The sequence below is a fragment of the Sitophilus oryzae genome, unplaced genomic scaffold (genome assembly GCF_002938485.1).
Source record: "Sitophilus oryzae breed Bouriz unplaced genomic scaffold, Soryzae_2.0 scaffold_1396_pilon_pilon, whole genome shotgun sequence".
Lineage (NCBI taxonomy): Eukaryota > Metazoa > Arthropoda > Insecta > Coleoptera > Curculionidae > Sitophilus > Sitophilus oryzae.
In genome coordinates, this window is record NW_022146055.1 from 9,056,723 (window position 1) to 9,079,942 (window position 23,220).

Genomic DNA, 23,220 nt, shown 5'->3' on the forward strand with positions numbered 1-23,220 from the left:
TTGTTAAACTCAAACATGACATTCTTGGCATTTTTTCAAAATCGGTTTGTGTTTTTTGCAAAAAATAAATTACAGTTTTAAACTATGTACATTTTTTTCCTTAGCACGAAAAACAAGCTGTATTTTTAAACATATTAACTTACAACATAGTTGTTTTAATTAAAATAAAATCGATACAGTTATTTATTTAAGCAATTTAAAAATTACAATGTTTATGATTAGTGTTGCACAAGACAAGAATTCTTGTCTTGAAAATCAATTTCTTGTCTTGTCTTGAAATTTTCAAAGTCTTGTCTTGCAGATTTCTTGAATGGCAAAGTCTTGTCTTGTCTTGCAAGACTCTTGAAATTTCTTGTCTTGAAAAAATGAAGACATAAAAAGCGCCATAAAAAAGAAGCGTTTCAACTAACGTCTTGAGGTAAAAGTCTAGAGGAAAGGTCAATGGCAAAATTTGAAGAAATTCTAAAAATAAATTATTTTGAGCCTACGATGTGCAAACCTAGAGATTTAAGTATACCAAGCGTTAAATCATCTGTTAATGAATTTGATATTGATTTTAATTCAATATTTGTTACGCTTGAAGACGAACATTCAGGTAGTTTTGGTAGTTGTAGTTCTAATGTCAATACTGATAGTGGTTTTCAAAATGAGCTTCAAAATTATTTATCTATGCAAAGAGTGAACGATAAAACAGATATTTTAGCCTGGTGGCAGAGTCATAGTGCCATATTTTCAGTGCTGTCAAAAATGGCTCGTGATTTTTTTTGTACACCGGCTACTTCTGTTCCCGCAGAAAGGCTCTTTTCGAAGGCAGCACTGGTAATAAGGAGACACAGAAACCGGCTAAATTCAGAATCGGTAAGAAGTTTGATTTATTTGAATTCCTGGATAGATGAATTTCCATAAGTTCATATTTTAGTTCTAGTTGTAAATTCTTGTTAGTTTATTATGTTCTATTTTGGTTACCCGCGTTTGTTACTTTTATTTTTTATGGTAATTATTTTATTTTTTTATTATGGAAAATTGGTTGGAAAAGTTTGGACACAGGGTGTACGGAAAGGTCATGCTAGTACCAAACAGTGCAAATAGCATGCTCCACGAACCCACCATTAGTTTTAACTACCGTTAGTTTTTTTATAATACCATTATACCAATATAATTTTGTGTAGAATACCAATTACCAATATACGGTTTGTTGCCTCGACTTTATTTTATTTCATTCTCAACTCGAAAACACTGGCTATGATAGAAAAAAAATGAACACTGGTCAATATTAATCCCGGGTTTATACAACATTTGCATAAGTCGTAATCATACATAATCACAACGCACTTTTAATGTGCGTTTACAGAACATTTTCATAATAATAATTTTTATATCAGTGAAGTTGGGTAACATAATTAAAGGCTAAGCTCATGGTAGATGTCAACAGGTTTATAAGAAGTGGATAGTTTAACCTTTATTATTATGACTATGATTGTGATTACGACTATGTAAAAGTTGTATAAACCCGGCATAACTTGCGCAAAGACCTAATTATCACTTAAAAAAATGTATCATTTCTAAGTTTCAAGAAATCTTGAATTCAAGAAATCTTGCAAGACTCTTGAAATTTCTTGCATATTAAAGTCTTGTCTTGTCTTGAAATTCAAGACAAGAAATTTTGAAAGTCTTGTCTTGAATTTCTTGCACGAGTCTTGGTCTTGCAAGACTTTTTCAAGACTCTTGTGCAACACTATTTTTGATTAATTTTTATTATTTTTTAATTTATTTTACTTATTAGCTTAAGCAATATAGAATATTTATTATTAAAAGGTTAGTCAGTTACTTATTAGTTAAGGAATGAAATGACAAGTTAACTGAAGTCAGTTACTCTCTAAAAGTCACTCTCTTCTAGCGGTTTTGAAGCTGAAAGTGATGGTGACGACACTGACAGTGAAACCATATAAAAAGGTGGATTATGATTTGGTCAAGTGCTTTATATACATGTAGTTAGGCCATATGATAGGGATTTTGGACACACTTCACACTTGTAACTTCTAAGCCGTTAAAGGGTCAAGTATTTTATTTTTATTAGTGTCAACACTAACCACTGATGTTTTAAAATATCGATATCTTTCAACCGATGTTTTATCATCATCCATAATATTAACTGATATTATCACAGATTATACAGATTATAAACTTTGTTTTTTCTTTATTGTTTTTCGTGGTTCAAATTTTCGGAATCGGGCACTAGTTAGGTTACTAGTTTGCGCACATAACACGCCCACTTATGGCCTCTAAAATTGTGCACAGCGCCTGACCGGCACAGTTATTAGAGAGATATCGGAAAACCGAATAGCGTCATGCAGTATTGACGCGTACCTTATCATGGTTACGATATGCGCGAGTCAATTTTTAACGCAACACCAGCTAATAACGTTACCGCCTGACGTAATTTGCGGATCAATTACACCAAGCGCTATTTCTAAATAACGTTTAAAAATTGCTTAAATGGGCACGTGCGGGTATTTGACAACCGGGGCCGGCCGGCAAGATTTTTTATTTTATTTTATTTGAGGTTATGTTTGAACTGTTTTGAATTATTACTTTAGTTTTATTAGGTAATTTGATATTTAAGTAGCTGGGATTAGTTTTAATTAAATAAATATGGGCAGTTATAAATATACAGTTGACGCGCTAAAATTCAAAATAAATTCTTAGTTATAAATCGTTTGTAAATAGTTCTATAAGTCTTTTATCGTTATTGTTTTTGTTAATTAGTGTTAAATAAATAGTGTTTAAATAAATTGTGACTTTCTATCCACACGGAACCGACGAAAAACGTAACAATACCTAGTAAACAAAACAATTTCAAAGTTTTAAATTCAAAGTTAATTCAAGGTTAATTTTAAATAGCGGACGCGACGCAAACAGAATTATTTCCGATCCGATAACTATAAATGAATAGAGTTATAGCAGTGAGAGAGTGAATACCATCTCACAACCTCACGTAAAGGAAATAACACCTGGCCTTATTAACGTCCATGCACGCTCTTCGGTTTAGCGATATCTCTCTATTACGCTGCTTATTGTTATTTTACGCGAGTTTATTTTTGCGCACAGGAAATTTTACTCGTTTGCACATCGTCATAAAAAACAATTTTCGTACCACGAATTAGGGACAAGATTTTTATCTGTATATTTATAGGATACCTAATCTGTGATATTATCATGACCGATATCCAATCACTATTATAGGATGCGCAGTGCGACAAGATGCAATCAAGTAATATCAAGTAGCTTGATATCAAGTCAAGTAGTAACGATTGAAAATCAAGAAGTCAAATCAAGTAGTGAGATTCTAAAATACTTGGTTTTTCAAGTCAAGTCAGGTAGTTTCTAAAAACATCAAGCTACTTGATGAAAGTACCATAACCCCTACCAAGGTTGCAAAACCGTTGCAAGCCCAACTGATTTGACAAGACTCTGACGACTCTTGTCAGAAAGAGCGATTAAATTTAGGGTTTCCCATGTGCACTAATGGAGAAAACATTGCATAGGTATGTGAGCATACATGTTAAAAAATACCTACTACCAGCCTAACTAGGCTAGATAATATATTTCCGACCTGTTTCTCAAATTTTGCCCGGTAACTATCGGATTTTTTTATAATTACCAAATCGTATTCTGGGACGCATCCTGATATCACCAACTAAAAAACAAATATTTGAAATGCATTGTTTTTAATCCCATCTTGAGAAAAATCAATATTTAGGAATATAAAATTTATTTTTATTTAAATAAAATGACTTGTCTCCTTAGTGTAGGTACCAAAGTACCAACTTTTCCAACCGAAACTATTACATCATATAAAAATTTTCCTTGTTTGCGGAATTGACATAGCGAATGAATACGTTGATAAACAAAATATATCTAGGCAGTGAACGTCGCGTGATGGCGAATTATTATTAAAACGTTTAATTTTTATCTCTTTAATTTGATACTAATCGCGTGTGTCTTGACAATTTCTTGAATTTTCATTAAATATATTCTAATTTTAGAGTATTAACAGAGTTAAAACTACTTAACTTTAAAATTAAAACTCAATGTTTTATCTGTTTTACTTTTGAAAACTATCCCTTACTTGGCGATTGACGAACTGCACAATCATTGAATACAAATTGTCTAGTACCGAAAGTATCGACAGAACTGGGAAATCCTGGTTCCTTAAGCAGGTTAAGCATTGAGAACGCCCCGCACGGCGCGGCACAGCACAACACCGGTCAAATTCTTACTTGTGTCTAGCCCTAGCAGGCAACTATTAAGCCCCACCAATCACGTTAGAGTTTTTGACAAACACAAATTAATTAACACACTCCAAATAACCACGCTAACCAACCTGATTGGTCAAGCTTAATAGTTGACTGCTAGGGCTAGACACTTCTAAATTCTTTTATGTAGATTTAGTAACAACGCAACTCATTATGAGCTGGACTGTGCCGCGCCGCGCCGGGCTATTATAATGGGTTACTTTGTATCCTTGTTGTATCTAATCTATACATATAAATGAATTTGACCGGTGCTGTGCTGTGCCGCGCCGAACCGTGCCGGACGTTCATAATGGGTTACCTGCTTTAGTATTCCTAGTTCCTTTATATTTAATCTAATTCTTCTTTATATAGTTTTATAATTCAAGAAATGGTTTTACCTAACTATGGTTCATACCAAATAAATTTTTAGTCACGTGATTAAGCTTTGCACCGGTAAAGCATTGCCCAGTTTTATATATTTTCTTTTAATCAAAATATTTTAGAAAAAATAAAAATAAATTGATTATAAATAATATATAAACAGTTATATTTACATCAACCAAACTCACCTTCTTAACACTTAAGGGACATAAAGGGCTATTACTACCGCTTTCCCGTTCAGAATATTCTAAAAAAGTTGCGATGAGTTTTTTACGACTATTAAGCTATCTTGCACCACTTCGCCAGTGGCGTAACTATCGATATGCCGTGTGTGAAGCACACGGGCCTGGGCCCTCGGAGGGCCCGGGTCGCATTCCTATATCTATCACATGCTATCGCGAATCAAGCAGAATCGACCTAACCGAACCGAACTAAGTTCTTATCTATCACATGTCTTCTTAACTACTTAACTAGCACACGCTATCGCGAAAATAACTTATTACTTTACACTTGTTCTTGTGCAATTTTGTAGCTGTGTTTTCCTTTATATTTTGCAAAATAAAAATAACTGCAAATATGTGATTTTTCATTAGACCATTAAATTTGACGAAAAAAGAAATTTGCTGTATTGTCACTGGATTTCTGTACCATCGAATAGAAATAGAACTAAGCTAGTTGTAGCATTAAAAAGAGCATGAAAAATTATACTGGCCAAACTAGTTAACTCAAAATCACAAAAACTCTAGTTACCTAATGGTTGTATTACGGGTACGATAAGGCAGCTGAGTTACGAGAGGTGCCCGAAACTGCCACTTTTCTTGGCAATTATTTCAATAGAAAATGAAGTTACTCGTACAATAGACATTGGTAATATTGTGTGAACTTTCGCCCATGCTAAAGCAAGGAAAAAAGAATTTTAACATGTTCATGTTCCTATTTACATTGTTTATTTTAATTTAGTCAGTTTTGTTGTTGCTTTTTGTTTTGTTTTTATTTATTTGATATTTTATATGTTTTGGGTTACATATTCTGTGTTGCAGTAATAAATAATACTATATAAAAATTAATTTGATAATGTTATTTCTAACCTAAAATATGGGGGCCCGGTAAAATCTTTGCACACAGGCCCGTGAGTCTGTTGTTACGCCACTGCACTTTGCAATAAAAAAGATTCTAAAAACAACAACGTTCGACTGCATGGTCTGCTAGCAAACATTTTTAAAATTAAAGTATCACAACACAGTTTATTTAAACCAAAAACTCGTAATACAAAACTAAAGTGTCAAAACGCATGATAATGCCAGGAAATCTACATATATAAAATGCTAATGTTTATCTGTGTTGTCGCTACTGAAGTAACGACTTATCTAATAATTGGCTCTTCTAAAAACTGTCCTCGCCGGATTTTTTGTTTCTCATTGAATTAAAAAAAATTAAGTATTTTTTTCCTGATGTCGCATGTCGTGGCGGATGCGCCAGGCTTCAACTAGTAAATAAATAAATGTGGCAACTTCATATTTTTTACAGCAGAGCTACCACCTGTATCCCGAGCGCGAAAGTGAAATTCCAGTTAATCAGTATGGTGCCGAATATGTTGCCATGGTTGGCAACAATGAATTTAAAAATCGCGCCTATGATTATCTAACTAGAAGTTAAATTGATATCAAATATATTTATATAAGTTTCATAATTTCACCAACCGCAATTCAAACATCCTGTACCTCAAATAAATTGTATTTAATAACTGGGCCAATTATTTTATGTCATGAACGGCCAATTACAACTGTTTCTATTGGCAACTTCAAATTTATAGTGTGTCGTTTTACTGCACGATATGAGAAAAAAAAAACGCAATAAATAATAATAATAAATCGTCCATGTGTCTCATCAAACGTCACAGTACATATTCTTAATAAACCGATAATTACTCTGTCTGTTATAAAACTACGAGTCATATTGTTTTTCTTGTTCGATAAGAAATTACATCAATTAAATCATGTAATTATATATTTGATACTGTAAAATATAGAAGCGATTTTAGTAAGAAAGCTACATCCGCAAAGATATAAGATTTTTTAATTACTACATTATTTTTCTCTTCACAAAAGTCCTATGACAATAATCCTTTGTTCAGAGAATAATTCACTAAACAAAGATATAAACACATCCAACTTACATTAATAAAAAACGCCATCCATCGTATTTTATTGACAAAATATTAAATGAAATACAAATCCTAAATAATAGGCAGAAATCACACAATGATAACAATATACAGGTTGTTAACTGGACAGTTACTTATAGGGGCACAAAATGGTAACACTGCCTATTGAGGGTTTTCTGCCGAGTCGTCCCGCCGCACGGTGGAGTATTAGCATGAAAAAGGTGATCGAAATTCGAAAAAGCAAATCTGTTTAAGATTTCCCAAAAAAGATAAATGATCATCAGTTAAATCATGTCTGTCATGAATGGCGTTGCTATGGGTGTGTTTAGTTGCATTCATTTGTTTCAACGAAACGTCAAAGTTGTTACTTCTCAGAGATAAGAGGTAAATGGCTAAATTTTATGTTTAAAATTATAAATTGTTGTTGTTCTTGTGCTCATTTTACGTTTATATTATTGTTTTGATTGCAAATGGCTCAGCAAGGTGCAGGTATGTATTCTACAAAAACATATTATTTATTTTGATATTCTCTATACTAACGATTTTTTTTGCAACTAAAAGTTAGGCGTTCAGAAAATTTGATTAAATTTGTGACATTTTTATTATTACTTAGAGATTTAGTTGCGCATTTCGAAGAATTTCAGCATATTGTCTATATACGTTTTACTTAGTAAACATTGGGCTTTCATACAGTAAAATAAAATACTGCGACTTTTTGCGACTTTGCTGATAAAATGAGAAAAACATTCTTGGTTTCCTCTAATTTGCAAATCAGTGATGTACTAATGCGAGGTGTAAACCGCGATGGGGCATTGTTGTGTACAAAGCGATCGCATTAGTGCCATTAGCAGTATAGCACAACTTGGTATTAGTAGCGGCCGAGGGGTAAACACCTGACCAAAATGTGTACACCAGAAATCCACTTTTGATAAATAAATCCAAGGAAATACAAAGAAATCTAAAGAAATCCACAGAAATCCAAGGAAATCCACAGAAATCCAAAGAAATCCAAAGAAATCCAAAGAAATCCAAAGAAATACACGGAAATCCAAGGAAATCCACAGAAATCCAAAGAAATCTAAAGAAATCCACAGAAATCCAAGGAAATCCAAAAAATATTAGATTGCATTTTAAATAGTAATATAATAATATAAAGCCGATATACCTAGTATATTTGAGTATATTTCTATATGACATATGACCAAAGTAACAAAAAAAAATTGAGAGTGAGTTTTTTATGTGAATACACGTCTATTTCACTTACTATTAATATTATGCGATATGATTATGCGGTGATTAGTATTAGTTTAAACGTCAAAATGAAATAAAAAGTAATAGACTTGGGGCCATTTAAGCTGCAGTTTGACAGAATTTAAGTCATTAATACAAAGGTCTGTTTGACTGAACAAATCGGCAACTTTAATTGGTCCCAATTATACTTTATACTGTATACTGAAATAGTTTTATTTCATATTTAACAAATAAGCATATTTTTATAGTATACTAGGAGGACACAACGAATATAATAACAAAAAAAACGAAGAATAAAAACAACAGGACCTTTGTATTAATGACTTACTATATAACAAATTTTTTCAAACTGCAGCTTAAATGGTCCTAAGTCTATTACTTTTTATTTCATTTTGACGTTTAAACTAATACTAATCACCGCATAATATTAATAGTAAGTGAATTAGACGTTTATTCACATAAAAAACTCACTCTCAATTTTTTTTATTACTTTGATCATATGTCCCCATATAGAAATCTCCTGAAATATACTACCTATATCGACTTTATATTATTATATTACTATTTAAAATGCAATCTAATATTTTTTGGATTTCTGTGGATTTCTTTGGATTTCTGTGGATTTCTTTAGATTTCTTTGGATTTCTGTGTATTTCTGTGGATTTCCTTGGATTTCTGTGGATTTCTTTAGATTTTTTTGGATTTCTGTGGATTTCCTTGGATTTATTTACCAAAAGTGGATTTCTGGTGTACACATTTTGGTCAGGAAATCTACTAACGACATCTAGAGAAATCCACAGATATCTAATAGACATCCACAGAAATCCACGGAAATCCATTGAAATCCACAGAAATCTACGGATATCCACAGACATCCATGAAAATCCACAGAAATCCACAGACATCCATCGAAATCCACGGAAATCCATATAGGTGTACACCAGAAATCCACAGGTGTTTACCCCTCGGTAGCGGCTTTAGTGGTATGGGAATTGGTCGCGGATCAGTCGTAGCATTAGTAGTATTAGTTATGATATTACTACTGGCATTAGTGGCATTGATCGTGGAAACACTGGAACAGTGATTTTTCTTTCTTTTTTTTAGAATCGACAAATTATCCTTTATTTTGTTCATATTATTTCCTCTTTAATTGAAAATAGCAATAATTTATATAAGGTCTACATAAAAAAAAAAATTCGATCAACTATCGGTGTCAACTGTACCCCACTGTGCGCCGCGTCGCGTCGCGTCTTCTATCGACGAGCGGGCCGAGGTTGCCATATTTCAACCATAAAGATCTTGCCGCGAGTAATAAACAAATTAACAACCTGTATACAACTTACAGTTTCATACATACTAGGCGTTTCGAAGAAATAAGAAGGATATAAAAACAATATAACATAAGAACATACTTCAAAACACAAAATACACTTAGATCCGTTTTAATTTACACTAAACCAATAAACAGTAAACAACAAATAAAAAATGTAATATACAAAATACCATGTGAATGTGGTAAATTTTATATTGGTGAAACATCTAGACCCTTAATTGTTCGAATTAATGAACATAAAAATTATTTAAGAAAGGGCGATTTTCACCAGTGAGTCAGCATTCATGGGACATGGGACACTGTGCACAGAGTAAATTTTAACAACGCAACGAAAATTTGTAGATTTACTAACAGTACAAACCAAAAATAATTTAAAGGCTAAATAACCATAGGACTTTTTTGGAAATATGAATCCGCCACAGAGGTATAGCCATTTTTTACATGATTTTTATCTACTTATAATAAAGTAAAGTTTATTATAAGTAAAAAGAATGTTTACTTATAATAAAGCATAAAAATGAACATTGATTTAAAATTTGCATCTCAAAATATTCAAGGTATTATATCTGCCCAAAGAAAGTGCACACGACAGTGACATAATATGCGTCTGTCATTTTAATTCATAGGTGAATGGTATTTTTTAGATGTTATCTGTTGAAATAGTTCTTGGCATACAATTCAAAACCGACCTTATAAAATATGTACATTAGGAATATAAACAAAACGAAATTGCTTTAAAACCTTAAGTCGTAAAATTTAGGGTATTTAAACGAAAATAAACGTAAACTGGAATCCTTTGGAGAGGGGTTTACCTAAAACCTTTCGGGAACGCGATCAATAGGTTATGTATATGCTTTTCCTGTGAAAACATTTTAGTACTGAAGTTTATAGTAAACTAATATCTAGATGGATTCAAATACATATATGTATTTTAGTGAATTTGTAGAAATTAATCTATTACATATGAAGATTGTTCCTTCCAAGGACTATATGCCAATAAAAATTATATATAGTCAGTGGCGTGCGGATTTTTGGAAGGGGAAGATATTCGATATAGGCAATAAAAAAATCGAAAAATAATTTTGTAAACAAGTTTTAACAAAAACAAAAGTGAATGGTTGAGAAAATGTAATCACTAAACTGGACATTCCTTTAAACATTTGATGCCTAAAAATAGTTTAATTTTAAAAATATCCACAAATTAGAAAAATAATGTAAAGTTATTATCAGAATTGATGACTACATAATATGTAAAATCCAATTGATCGGTAAGGTATTAAAAATAAATCCTCGTTCATATTTTTAACCGCAATCTGGGTATTATATCAGCTTGTTTGCAATACACAATTGCATAGTCCTTGACGCCATCATCAAATTTTATCAAATATACAGACAAAAAGTGTTTATTTTGTGATAAGTATTTGCATAGTTTTATTGTACTTTAATTAAGCTCAGACTTCTCTAGAAAAGGGGATATAAATGAAAGTGAGAAATATTTTTATATCTAATGGTACAATTATTTAACAAGTCAGCCTCGTATCTATCTATATATAGTTATACTCTGTTTTTTTTCTCAGGTAAGATTTTGACAGACAATGACAGAAGAAAAGCACAGATGACGTCCCATACCTTACATCTATTTATTTTACTAAAAAAAGTTTCTAATATTTTTTAAGTTAACTATGAATGTATTTAAATATTAATCCGTCATACGTCGTCTCTTGTTGTTTTTGACCAGTTTTATTGGTTTATTTCAAAAATGACAGATCATATTTCAATTTTGTTGGTTTGACAGAACAATGAACGACAAGCGGACGCCGATGCGTATGAACTCGCCTTTAAATTTTTGAGGCTTGTCAAAGTCTTGCCAAATTATAGGTTATAATTTTATGTCAACCTATGTCAAATATCTGCGTTTTGGAAGATGCAAAAAAGATGCATTTTGATTCGTGTTATTAAGTGTGTTTTGTGTCTTTTGAAGTTAAGTGGAAGAGAGGGAAAATTAACTGTAGACGACCCAGAGAATAGTTTATAGTTAATACTCGCTGCCCAGGAAGAAAGTTTTATACACCAATAATGTTATCATTAATAAAGATTGTATACCACCTCGTCGTAGATAAGTGCATTTGCTACAAGGATCGTACTAAACATAAATATACTACTGGGATTAGCTGTAAAATATCGACATCACACGATAGGTAAATATGGATTTTAGTACTGCAGAAAAATAATATCAAAAGGTACTGGTTTAAAAAATTAAGATTAAAGTTAATGAATCAACCTTTAAGGTATACAATTTGGTAAGTGTTATTATTAATAAAATAGTTTGTTTTATTTATGTTGTTTTATTAATTCCTGTGGAATATTACAAATTTGTATTTGTACATAAGTTATATTGATAAATATAATAATAAATACGGGAAGTTTCTTAAAGCTTCAAAATAAGAAATAGTTCTTTTTTATATTTTTTTGGTATGTGGTGTTTTGTTCTTGTTTGTTTTGTATTAACACATACCGTTTTTTTTAATAAAATAACTCGATTACATTTTTTCAGTTTTATACAGTTTTTTTCACAATATTTTGAAGTAATCAGTTTATCAGTCAAATTTTAAATTATATTAATTTCCTCCTATGCGTTCCAGTTGTACCAACTTATTTCTTTGTAAAATAAATCTACTAACTACTTTGAAATTAAAATGACAGACACATCTATCACTGTCAGAGATCTTGTCGTTGGACAGACTATAGGTAATGAGAAACTTATTGCTCGCAAGCAATAATTTACATTTCATCATGCCCAAAATCATAAAATTACAAAAGTGTCCAAATAAAAACAATAACTTTAACTCTATGAATTTTAAGAATTATTATTCAAATATAATTTAATGACTTTTTAAATACTCTTAACTACATCATCTGTGTTTAATGATTTGACATTAAATTGTCATAAACTACTACTAAAAATAGTTGATATAGAACTTAAATAATTTCTGCAGATTTTAATTAATAAAATAATGGGTATTCTCATTTCTATTTCAAAGTTAAACTATCATCATTTTTATTTCAACAAAATTCATATAAATATATGCACTTCTTGTCATCACCATCATCATTCTCAGCTTATTCAACTATTTCCAATAATTATGGTGCACCCTCCCTCACATATTTAGATACTCTCTTTGTAGTTGGACCCTTTGTTATCTATTGTTGGCTATGCGGGCCCAAGTTATCCTTGCTAATTTCCTAAAATCATGGTTCCATCTTAGGTTTGGTCTTCTTCTAGGTCTCTTAATTCCTGTGTGTATCATACTGTAATTTTTGTGGTCCATCTGTTGTCCGTCCTTCCTGCCAGGCGTCCTGCTCATGGCTACTTGTCTGATTCTGTTGATAATATCTATTACCTGGGTCTTTTCTCTTATCCACTCTATTTTTTATGGCCTTTCTTGGTTATTCCCAGCATATTTCGTTTCATTGAGCGTTGTACAACCTGCAGGTTCCGTATACTCGTAATGTCCATTTTGGGTGTGATTTTTTGTTGTGCATACGTCATGACTGGTAGTACACATTGATCAAATGGTTTCTTCTTGAGATAAAGTGACAATCTAGATTTGAATATGATTGAGTTTTTTTCCATTAGTTATCCATGCTAACTTAATTTTTCGGTTGATTTCTGGTAGTAGAGATCCCGAGCTGTGTATTAGTTGTACCAAATAAATTCTTCTACTATTTCCAGTTTTGTCTTATTCATTAGAATATCTTTTAATCTTTTCTGTCTACTAGTTCGTTGTACATTACTTTAGTTTTTGCTAAATTCATTTTGAGACCTACTTTATTGATTATATAACTTCTTATACAAGAATATATTTATTTAAACATCCCTTACCGCGTTTTCCGATTATTATGAAATTAAGGTTTGTCAATTAATCAGGGAATAATTAACAATTACTTTTGTTTTTAATTAGTTGCTTTTCAAAGACAAGCAACGGACCACCGATTAATCTTAATTTAAAGGTATTTGGTTCTGCAAATTGTTATAACGAAATAAACAATTTTAATGATCTATTTGATTTTTAGCACAGTTAATTTTTTATTACAATTTATTTTTGGTTTTCATTAACAGCAATACGCACTACAGTGTATTTGGAAGGCTTCTGAAATCATTTTTTTAGGTAAGTTAGGACAGCAGTAAGTTTAAAACTAAAAAAGTTAATTTTCTACAAGGTCTTCTACGTAAAACCACGTAAAGTTTTTAATGAACAAAATCCACCCAGATCTGCTAAAGTGTACTAACTACTAGTTTGCCGTCAGAAATACACATACATATATACATGAAGGTATTTTCTAGTTAGGTCTTTTGTTTGGTGAAACATTTAGCATTGGTACCATTGTTTATAGTGGCGCAAGACTAGAACCAGGGCTGATTAACACAAGTAGACTTGTTGATTTTGTTTATTAGGCTTGTAGCACAGAAGTGTGACATACGATAGTATAGATGCAATGGTTATGAATCCATATACATAATTTCGTCAAGTCATGACGGTTGAAATATGCTATAGTTTAGCCAAATTATAGAGGGGAATAAGGATAAGATAATAATATGCTAAAGTTGTTGTTAAAATATGAAGAAGTGTCTTTACACAAGTATATACACAACCAAACTTAAATGGAATTATCTATTATTTTTCATAATTTTTCAGCCTCAGTCCTTATTAATGAGTTTTAATGAAAAATAATCCATATAGCAATAAAAAAAATAATCAGTTCCCAAAATAAACAAAATAGTATTTTTTTGGTTTCTGAAACGAAATTAAGATTTAAATTTTTAATGGTCAAAAAGTAAAAACAAAAAGAAAATTGATAATTTTAATATTCCTTGTTGCCAACTCTAGCCCTTAGGCAAGCTTCTATCCGCGCGCTGGCATGCTTTGTTATTAAATTATCAACGTTGTCTTGGGGTATGTTTTCCCAGTCTGCTAATGCTGCATCAATAAGCTGTGCAAGATTTCCTGGATTGTTTCGACGAGCTCCAGCCCTTCTTTTGATCTAGTCTCACAAGTGTATGATAGGGTTTAGATCTGGTGAACATGCAGGCCAGTCCAAAATTATGACATCTTCCGTTTCAAGACATTCTTTAGTCACTCTGCTGATATGGGGAGGTGCACTATCGTACAAGAAGTTAAAATTATCCCAAATTGCAGCTCTCCAAAGACTAAAGATTGGTTCTAGCACCAAATCAGCATATCTCCGACCCGTTAAAGTTTGTTGAAGTGGTAACAATGAAGTTTTTGCTTCCAGTATAATACTTCCCCAGAACATTACAGTTCCTCCTTTATATCTTGGTACAGATTTGGCAGCCTGAAGTCTCGCTCATCTTCCTGGAGCTCTGAGAACCCGAATTCGATGGTTATCTGATCATTTCATCCGAGGTTTCATCCGAAAAAGTCACTCAGTCCATCAGTTTGATGTTGAAGGCATCAATTTAGGGGGTCAATTTTATTTTGCCGAGATAACTGTGGGACCCGTAATCCTCTCCTACTGTAAAACTCTCGAGCACGAAGCCTTTTTCTTATGGTTTCAACTGAAACGTTCACACTTGTAACTGCCAGAAGTTGTCTTCGTAGCTCTGTATGAGAAACATTGCGATTTATTCTAGCAATTTTCCGACAATGCGACAATGCAGTCTTATTGTTCAGTTGTGACTCTTTGACGACTTTGTCTGGGCCTATCCTTGTGTGTTCCTAGTGTGTTACCTTGCATATCTTTTCGATACAATATCCTGGATAACGCCTACTATCTATGCTACGTCTCTTTGGAGCATTCCTTGTTCGGTGAGAGCAATAATTCTTCCCCTCTGTACAACTGTTAATCCAACATAAGGCATTTTTTAATTTTTTTTGGATCGAATGAAAATTATCAGACAATTGCGATTTTACTGCTTAACACAAAATTCAATAGAAAATAAATTGCAGTAGTCGTTTATTCTTTATTATCATGTTTATTTAAAACAAAATGCCTTATCTTAAAGTTGTATACCAATTTTTATCCTTGCAAGAAATTTAGTCAGAAATAAAGAGTGGTTCCATATAAGTTTGGTTGTGTGTATATTCGTAAATTAGTGTTCATAAAAAATAGCAAAGATTGCTTATTTTATTCCACGGTTAGTGAAGTTTGTCCAAGAACAGTTCAAAAACAACTGGGCCATATAATCTTCTAACAGAGACAGAGTACAGAGAAGTAAAAATTTAATAAAGAGATGGAATACTAAATACTAAAAATACTAAAGAGATAGAATAGATCAACAGTACTTGTAGATCTGCAAGATCAACAATCTTGCAGCACGATCAACAGTACTGCAAGATCAATAATCTTGCAGCACGACCAAGATGAAGATTACTGTACATCACTTTTGGAGACAATGTGTGATTCAAGCAGCACAATACCGGATGGGTCTCAAAAGTGGCTCACCCCCTATAACTTTTTTATTTTTTAGATAAAAAAACGAGATTTGGTGTGTTAATATATGACATAAATGAGAATTGATTAACGTATTAATTATTGTTTTTGGTCACTTCCTATTTCCCTGAAAATGTTTACAACTTTTGATTTTTAAATGGCATCCTCGGTATATTTTTATTTTATTCGATAGAAAGTGACACTCTCTGAATATAATGACTTATCATCATATTATGTCAATTTTCGCCATTTTCGCTTACAAAAAAATCGTATTTTAAAATTCAATCTAGAGTGCCTGTGTTAAAAACACTAATGGCTTGGAAAAATAGGACTGATCATCTAATGTTTTTCGTGTCTTGTCTTGGCCGGTTAAAAGATGCCTAAATCCTTTTTTTAATCATATCTCAATTTTTTCAAACGAAACAAGGGTGGCTTATTAGCATATTTGGAAAAACCATATTTTTACGATTAATTTGGTACGACACACTTGGTATTTCGAGTCAAATTTTCGTTATGAACCGCATGTTACAATTTCAAATAAACCATATGCGAAAATGTCAAAAGTTGACATATAATATGTCATTCTATTCAGAGTGTCATTTTCTATCGAATAAAGTAAAAAAATACTGAGGGTATCATTTAAAAATCAAAAGTTGTAGTCATTTTCGGTGAAACTGGAATGTGAAGGAAGTGACCAAAAACAACTGAATACGTCAATCAATTCTAATTTATGTCATATAATTTTCGTTATGAACCGCATGTTACAATTTCAAATAAACCATATGCGAAAATGTCAAAAGTTGACATATGACATGCCATTCTATTCAGAGTGTTATTTTCTATCGAATAAAGTAAAAAATACCGAGGGTGCCATTTAAAAATCAAAAGCTGTAGTCATTTCCGGTGAAACAGGAAGTGACCAAAAAAAGTTGAATACATCAATCAATCCTGATTTATGTCATATACTAACATACCACATCTCGCTTTTTTATCTGAAAAAATAAAAAAGTTATAGGGGGTGAGCCACTTTTGAGACGCACCCGGTATAAAGTGGTTGAAAGCTCGGTTTGTCCACAGGGAACATCACTGAGAAAAACGTAAATTTATAGGAGACGTTTTTATAAAACAGCAATAAAATCTTTAGCAATCCAAGTATGGAAATCTCTACACCGTTGCAATCTCTTATAAAAGACACCAACGCGGGCATTCTCAGTGGACAACCTAACGCTGCGCCCAACTAAATTCCTATATTCATTTAGTTTCAGTTGTTTACCACATTCAAATAATCATTTTCTACTGTTGATTTTAAAAACATCCATTTAGGTACTCGAAATCCGCGAAAAGGCACGTTCTTAATTTGATCAATTGCCTATACTTACATCTTTCAATCAACTATAATTTTGCCTTATAACATGAATGAAAATTTAAACAACGATAAAAGGTATTTCCTACGTCAGTTTGTGTATCATGATCCTTTTTTAAATATTCCATCAACGCCAACATAACGAAAAAAAATAGAAAATAGGTTAAACGTTTTTAATTTAGTTAAACGGACCGGAATATTTATAAATTAGAAAAAATATAGTGACGTAATAAATCCAAGGTTTTTTTTAATAAGATCGCTTGTATATCCCGAAATAACCTGTGTTAACAGGAGAACTTGCTTTGTTAATATTAAGAAATCTATAAATCAAACACGAAAGTCCACTACTTAGTGTTTTGAGAAAATGAGAAAAAAATGTGAGAGATCTATGTAACTTTAAAAACATATTTTTTGTCTGTGACAAATCTGTATCAAGATGTATAACTTTTGAAATTCGGTTATTTCGTTTATTCTATAGGTACCAGTTTTTCCTGCGACTTTGTCCTCATAAAATTTGAATTTTATAAAGTGTATAATATAAAGTGTATTACTTATCTAAATCACAATCTAAACGTCCTCCAACCCAGTATGAGTACATATCAAAGTAAAACCTCTGACGAGGGGTAGGAGACATAAAACTCACAATCTTTTAAAATGTTTAAATTTATAAAAAATATAATATTTACATCAAAAAAAGAAAGGGGCCGACATGTTTCGGGACTTAACAATCTTCAGGCCCAGAAAGACAAACGTTAACCTACGAAGTAACACCACTCGGAAGAATTAAAATAGTTGGGTTGTTAAAATTCATCTAACAATTTCTCTCATTGTAATTGTAAAATATATAATTTCTCAAAAAGAAAAACCTTTCGTTGTAATTCTAAAGAAAGGCCTAATACCATAATTCTCAATCTTATTTTATTTTATATGTTTTTCTTTTTTTGACGAGTATCGTCGTTTGTCGTATAAGAATGTTTCTGTGATAATGTAAAATTAAAATTAAACCAACTATTTTAATTCTTCCGAGTGGTGTTACTTCCTAGGTTGACGTTTGTCTTTCTGGGTCTGAAGATGGGAATTGTTAAGTCCCGAAACATGTCGCCCTCTTTCTTTTTTTGAAGCAAAATAAATTTCAATAAACATCTTAAAAAATTGTGAGTTTTTTGTCCCCTACCCCTCGTCAGAGGTTTTATACTTTGTATTATTTATTATAGCACTGGCAATATAAGATGTGTCTAGTTGTAATTGATAGTCTATGAATAAAAATAGCCGTTTGAAGAGTTTAACCGAATCGTGTGTTTTATTGTTCTCCTGGTATTTATCTTTTTATTTCTTTCCAATTCAAATCCATTCAGTAGTTTTTGCGTGAAATAGTATCAAATATCTATACAGGGGGGTCCGGCAATAGTGCGTCGGGCATCTGTAGCTCCTAGAATAAAAAACTTGAGAATTTTGTGCAAACCTAAAGTATGTATGACGTATGACGATGTATTTCCGGAAAATATTTTAACTTCTATAGAGTGAATCAAAAAAGTGTGAGTGGATCTAGATGATATTTTTAAAATGAAACACCCTGTATATTATTGCATTTTTGGCTTCCTTTCAGATCACTTTACATAATCCTAAGATATGAATAAATCTATTTCGATAGTTTCAGAGATATTAAAAAATAAATCAAAAATATATATTTTTCAACCCTTCTAAAAAAATATTAAAAATACAAGAACTGTTCCGAAATCAAAACTATATTAGATATTTACTTTAGATGGTCTGTACTTACTTTGCTATAAATATGGAAATCGTAAATCATACAGGATGTTCAAAATTCTACGCCAAACTTTCTAAAATATAAAATAATTTTTCTTCGTTTTTTTATATGGAACACCCTGTATATTATTATTTTATTTGACGGACAATTAAAAACTGAACATTTTTTGTATTTAAAGTATTTCAAAATTTTTAATAGTTTTCCGGATACACGCAGTATTATTTCATATGGCGCTTTCAATGGTAAAATGCGAGAGAAAAATAATTGGGGGTGGCTTTGATAAAAATTTACTATAGAAAATGCTATATAAAATACAAAACCGGGAATATCTGTGAAATCGTTAAAAATTTTGAAATACTCTAAAAATGCAAAAAAGTTCATTTTTTAATTCTCCATCTATTGAAAAAATAATATACAGGGTGTTCCGTTTTAAAAAAAAAACAAAGAAAAAATATTTTATATTTTAGAAAGTTTGGCGTAGAATTTTGAACATCCTATGTGATTTACGATTTCCATATTTATAGCAAAGTAAGTACAGATCATCAAAAGTAAATATCTAATATAGTTTTGGTTTCAGGACAGTTCTTGTATTCTTAATATTTTTTTCAAGAAAAGCTGAAAAATATATAATTTTTATTTATTTATTAATATCTCTGAAATTATGGAAATATATTTACTCATGGCTTAGGATTATGTAAAGCGATCTGAAAGGAAGCCAAAAATGGAATAATATACAGGGTGTTTCGTTTAATTTGCGTTAAAAAAAATCCCGATCCGGAGTTTTTTCATCGGCTATTAAGCTATCTTGTATGCTTCGCACTAAAAGAGATTCTAAAAAGAACAATGTTCGACTCCAAGGTCTGCTAGTAAACATTTTTAAGCTTATAGTATCACAAAACAATTCCTTTAAACCAAAAAGTCGTAATACAAAACTAAAGTGTCAAAACGAATAACAATGTCAGAAAATAAATAAATAAATATGGCAACTTAACATTTTTTACAGCAGAGCTACCACCTCAATCCCCAGCGGGAAATTTAAATTCCAATTAGTCAGCCCGGCGGCGCCGAATATGTCCATGGTTGGCAACAATGAATTTAAAAATGGCGCCCTCGATTGCGTTACTAAAAGTTTAATTGGTATCGCTTATAGTAGGTTAGTAGTCGTTACATCACTTAAGGGATTAAATATAAAAGATCCAACCAGTTTAGGTGTTCCAAGTTTCAGAATTCTTTTCCCTATTCAGATTGCCTGAAGTTGGGTGATTTCTGTAAATTATTAAATACATTTATATTGGGCACATCCAGTATCGTTTCTCAGAATTCCAGAATAATGTTGAATTTATCCCAAGAATGTTATAATAATGTTCTCCATTAGAATCCTAAAAACATGTTGAATGTATTCTTATTAAGCCCATCTCGCACAGTTATATAATTTTTGTTTATTCATATTAAACTTAGCACCGACAATTTAAATGGATGCTTTAAAACCTGTTTGGAATCTCAAATATAAATAGAAAATGAATTTTCAATTGCGGCACATTAAGTAAAAGCTTTATTTTACATCATAATTTTGGAGCTGCCAATGCACCGTCTATTTCAAATGCAACAGATTAGGTCTGGCGTGTATTTAGACAACTTGTGCAAATTTGTTTTACATTTCGTAATAATTGATGGGCATGTATATTTAGCATGGCATCTGAAAAAATAACAGAAAAGTTTATACCTGCTTTTTATTGAACAATACAAACGATAGGCGACATAAAATTAGAGTATATTTTTTTCTTTTAGTGGAATGCGGTGAATTTATTTTATTAATTAATATTATTGTAAATGAATGTCATGTTCTAAAATATTTTTGGATAGTTGTCAAAAGTATTATTTTTAAAAGTAGGAATATAGAAGCGAGAATGAAAGATATTTATTGCACTGATGCTATAATGATGTACAACAATAGACTGCTTGTATTTTACGATTTTTTTCCACAATAAGGGGCCGTCCTCTGCCGGAAACATTGCGACCTGTGAGGCCTATTGTGTTTGTCCCCTTTCTATATCTGCACCCATTCTCCTATCCCTGTGCCCTGCACTAACTTATGCAGGTCCTTGATAGGATGGGAGCATAGTTCCTCCGGTTCTAGCCTAGCTTTCCCAAATAAAAAGTGTCGTTTGCGATCCAGAGCCTCGCAGTGACATATTATGTGCTCCGCTGTTTCAGGATCTTTATCGCAGAGTCTGCAGCAAAGACTTCCTTGATTGAGCTTGTTCAGGTAACACTTGACAGCTATATGTCCTGTCAAGAGGCCTGTTGTAATCCGCAATTTATTCCTGCTAAGCATTAGCAGTTCTTTTGCGGTTTTGGAGCTAGGTCCTTGGATTTTACGATTTTACAGAAAGTATAAAAGTCTTCTTCTTCTGCCATTACTCGCTGACGAGATGAGTACTTGACACCCATCAGAGGATGGCTACGCAAGGCGATTTCGTTCATGAGCTTTTCTGTGACTGAAAATCCCGATATGTAATGTTATCTCTCTTCCGAAATCCGGACATTTAAAAATCTCATTAATTTGTTGCATCATTACTTTTTTGGTTTTGTCGTTAACTGAGTTTACAATTCTTCTCCATTGCGTTCTATTGTGCGCTGCTTCCTCCCACTGATTCTGCATACTTATTCCCTTTAAGTTTTTATGGAAAATATCCTTTGTACCTTCTGAGTTGTCCAATCGGTTTCCTTTTATCGTCTACCAGCTCACCGTAAAAAAGAGTTTTGGTAGGCGGTTCTCTTGCATCCTGCATACCCCACCAGCATCTTAAGCGGGATTTAGTAACCGTGACTTCAGCGCTCTCGCAGAGAGATTTTTCAAGAACCGATACGCTTGAGACACAGTGGTACCATTTGATTCTTAACAGTTACACTGCAAGTTTCGTTTTTGTGCTTAAGTCATGATTGTAGAAAACCCTGTCTTTTTTTAATTTCCGGAATGCTCTTGAAGCGCCGGTAACTCTGCTCTAAATTTCAGCCTTTTCCGAAACCAAACTGCCGTGGTAATTGAATTCCGCTACATATTGCAATAGTTCTTCTCCGATTTTTATAGCATTGTTATGAATTTCCGAGGGAGTGCACATGTTTTTAATTTTATCGATGTTCAGGTTAAGACCAAAAGTCTCGTATGTCCAGGTATATGTGTTCAGCATTTCTTGTAATTGCTGTAACGCTTTTGCAACTAGAGCGCAGTCATCAGCGTATTGAAGTGAAGTTCTGTGATGAATTTTATACGTGTTTTTGCCCTGAGTCCTTTTTATGTTAAACAGACCGTCGCGTCGTCGTATCTGTATCTAATGTCCATTCCTCTTTCCTGCAGTTTGCTGTCTACTATAATAGGCAGCGCTGCCATGAATATGTTGAATAGGAGAGGCATGAATATGTTGAATAAGACACATCCCTGCCTAACTCCAGTTTTTGAAGGGATCGCTCAGTGATCCATGAATGATAATATATGAATAGTACCATGAATCCATGTTACTCTAGATTTGTTGTTATGGAGGCTTTTACACACTGTAAGAAACTTACTGGGTACCTATACTATTGCATAATTGCCCAAAGTGTATCTCAAATGCAAAAAATTGTGCAAAAGATTATTTTTTGTATATTAAAAGCTTTTTTTAAGATATAGCGGAAATTATAGTTTAAAGTCAACTTCAATGTTACAACAGAAAATTATACAAATCAACTACATTACACCAAAACTCTTTTTTAAACTCTAGTTGTAGTAGTGTCTAGCACATTAGATAATAGATAGATTATTCAAGCTAAAAATGTTTAATCAATTACTAATTTAAACTACAACTGTGTTAATTATTCTCTATGGAGGTGTAAGGTATATCGTTACTATCGTTAGACGAGTTCAGTTTAAAAACTAAGGTATTCTTTTGAACAAATTTCTATAAAATGTATAAGCTCATAAATATTCTCCTTTAAGAAGTGTACCGTACAGCAAGAACGTAAAAATAGATGTTGCTGGGATGGTATTTCGTGGGTAATGCATATAACCAAACCGCTGCCTTATTATTAAATTAGTATCAGACTAAATAATGTGTAGTAGTAATAGTAGGTATCTTCAAACTGAACAAAGGGGACTCAAGGACCCAAAATAGCTTTAGTTGGAAAAGGCCTATGGCCTATGTCTAGAATGGACGAGACAGAGATGACAAATGA

At 32.2% G+C, this 23,220-nt stretch overlaps 1 protein-coding gene across 2 annotated transcripts in view; it reads right to left on the reverse strand.

The window, feature by feature from the left end:
* Positions 1-23,220, reverse strand: part of LOC115876000 — a 155,701-nt gene that overhangs the window by 72,904 nt on the left and 59,577 nt on the right. The gene's annotated exons all lie outside the window — the stretch shown is intronic.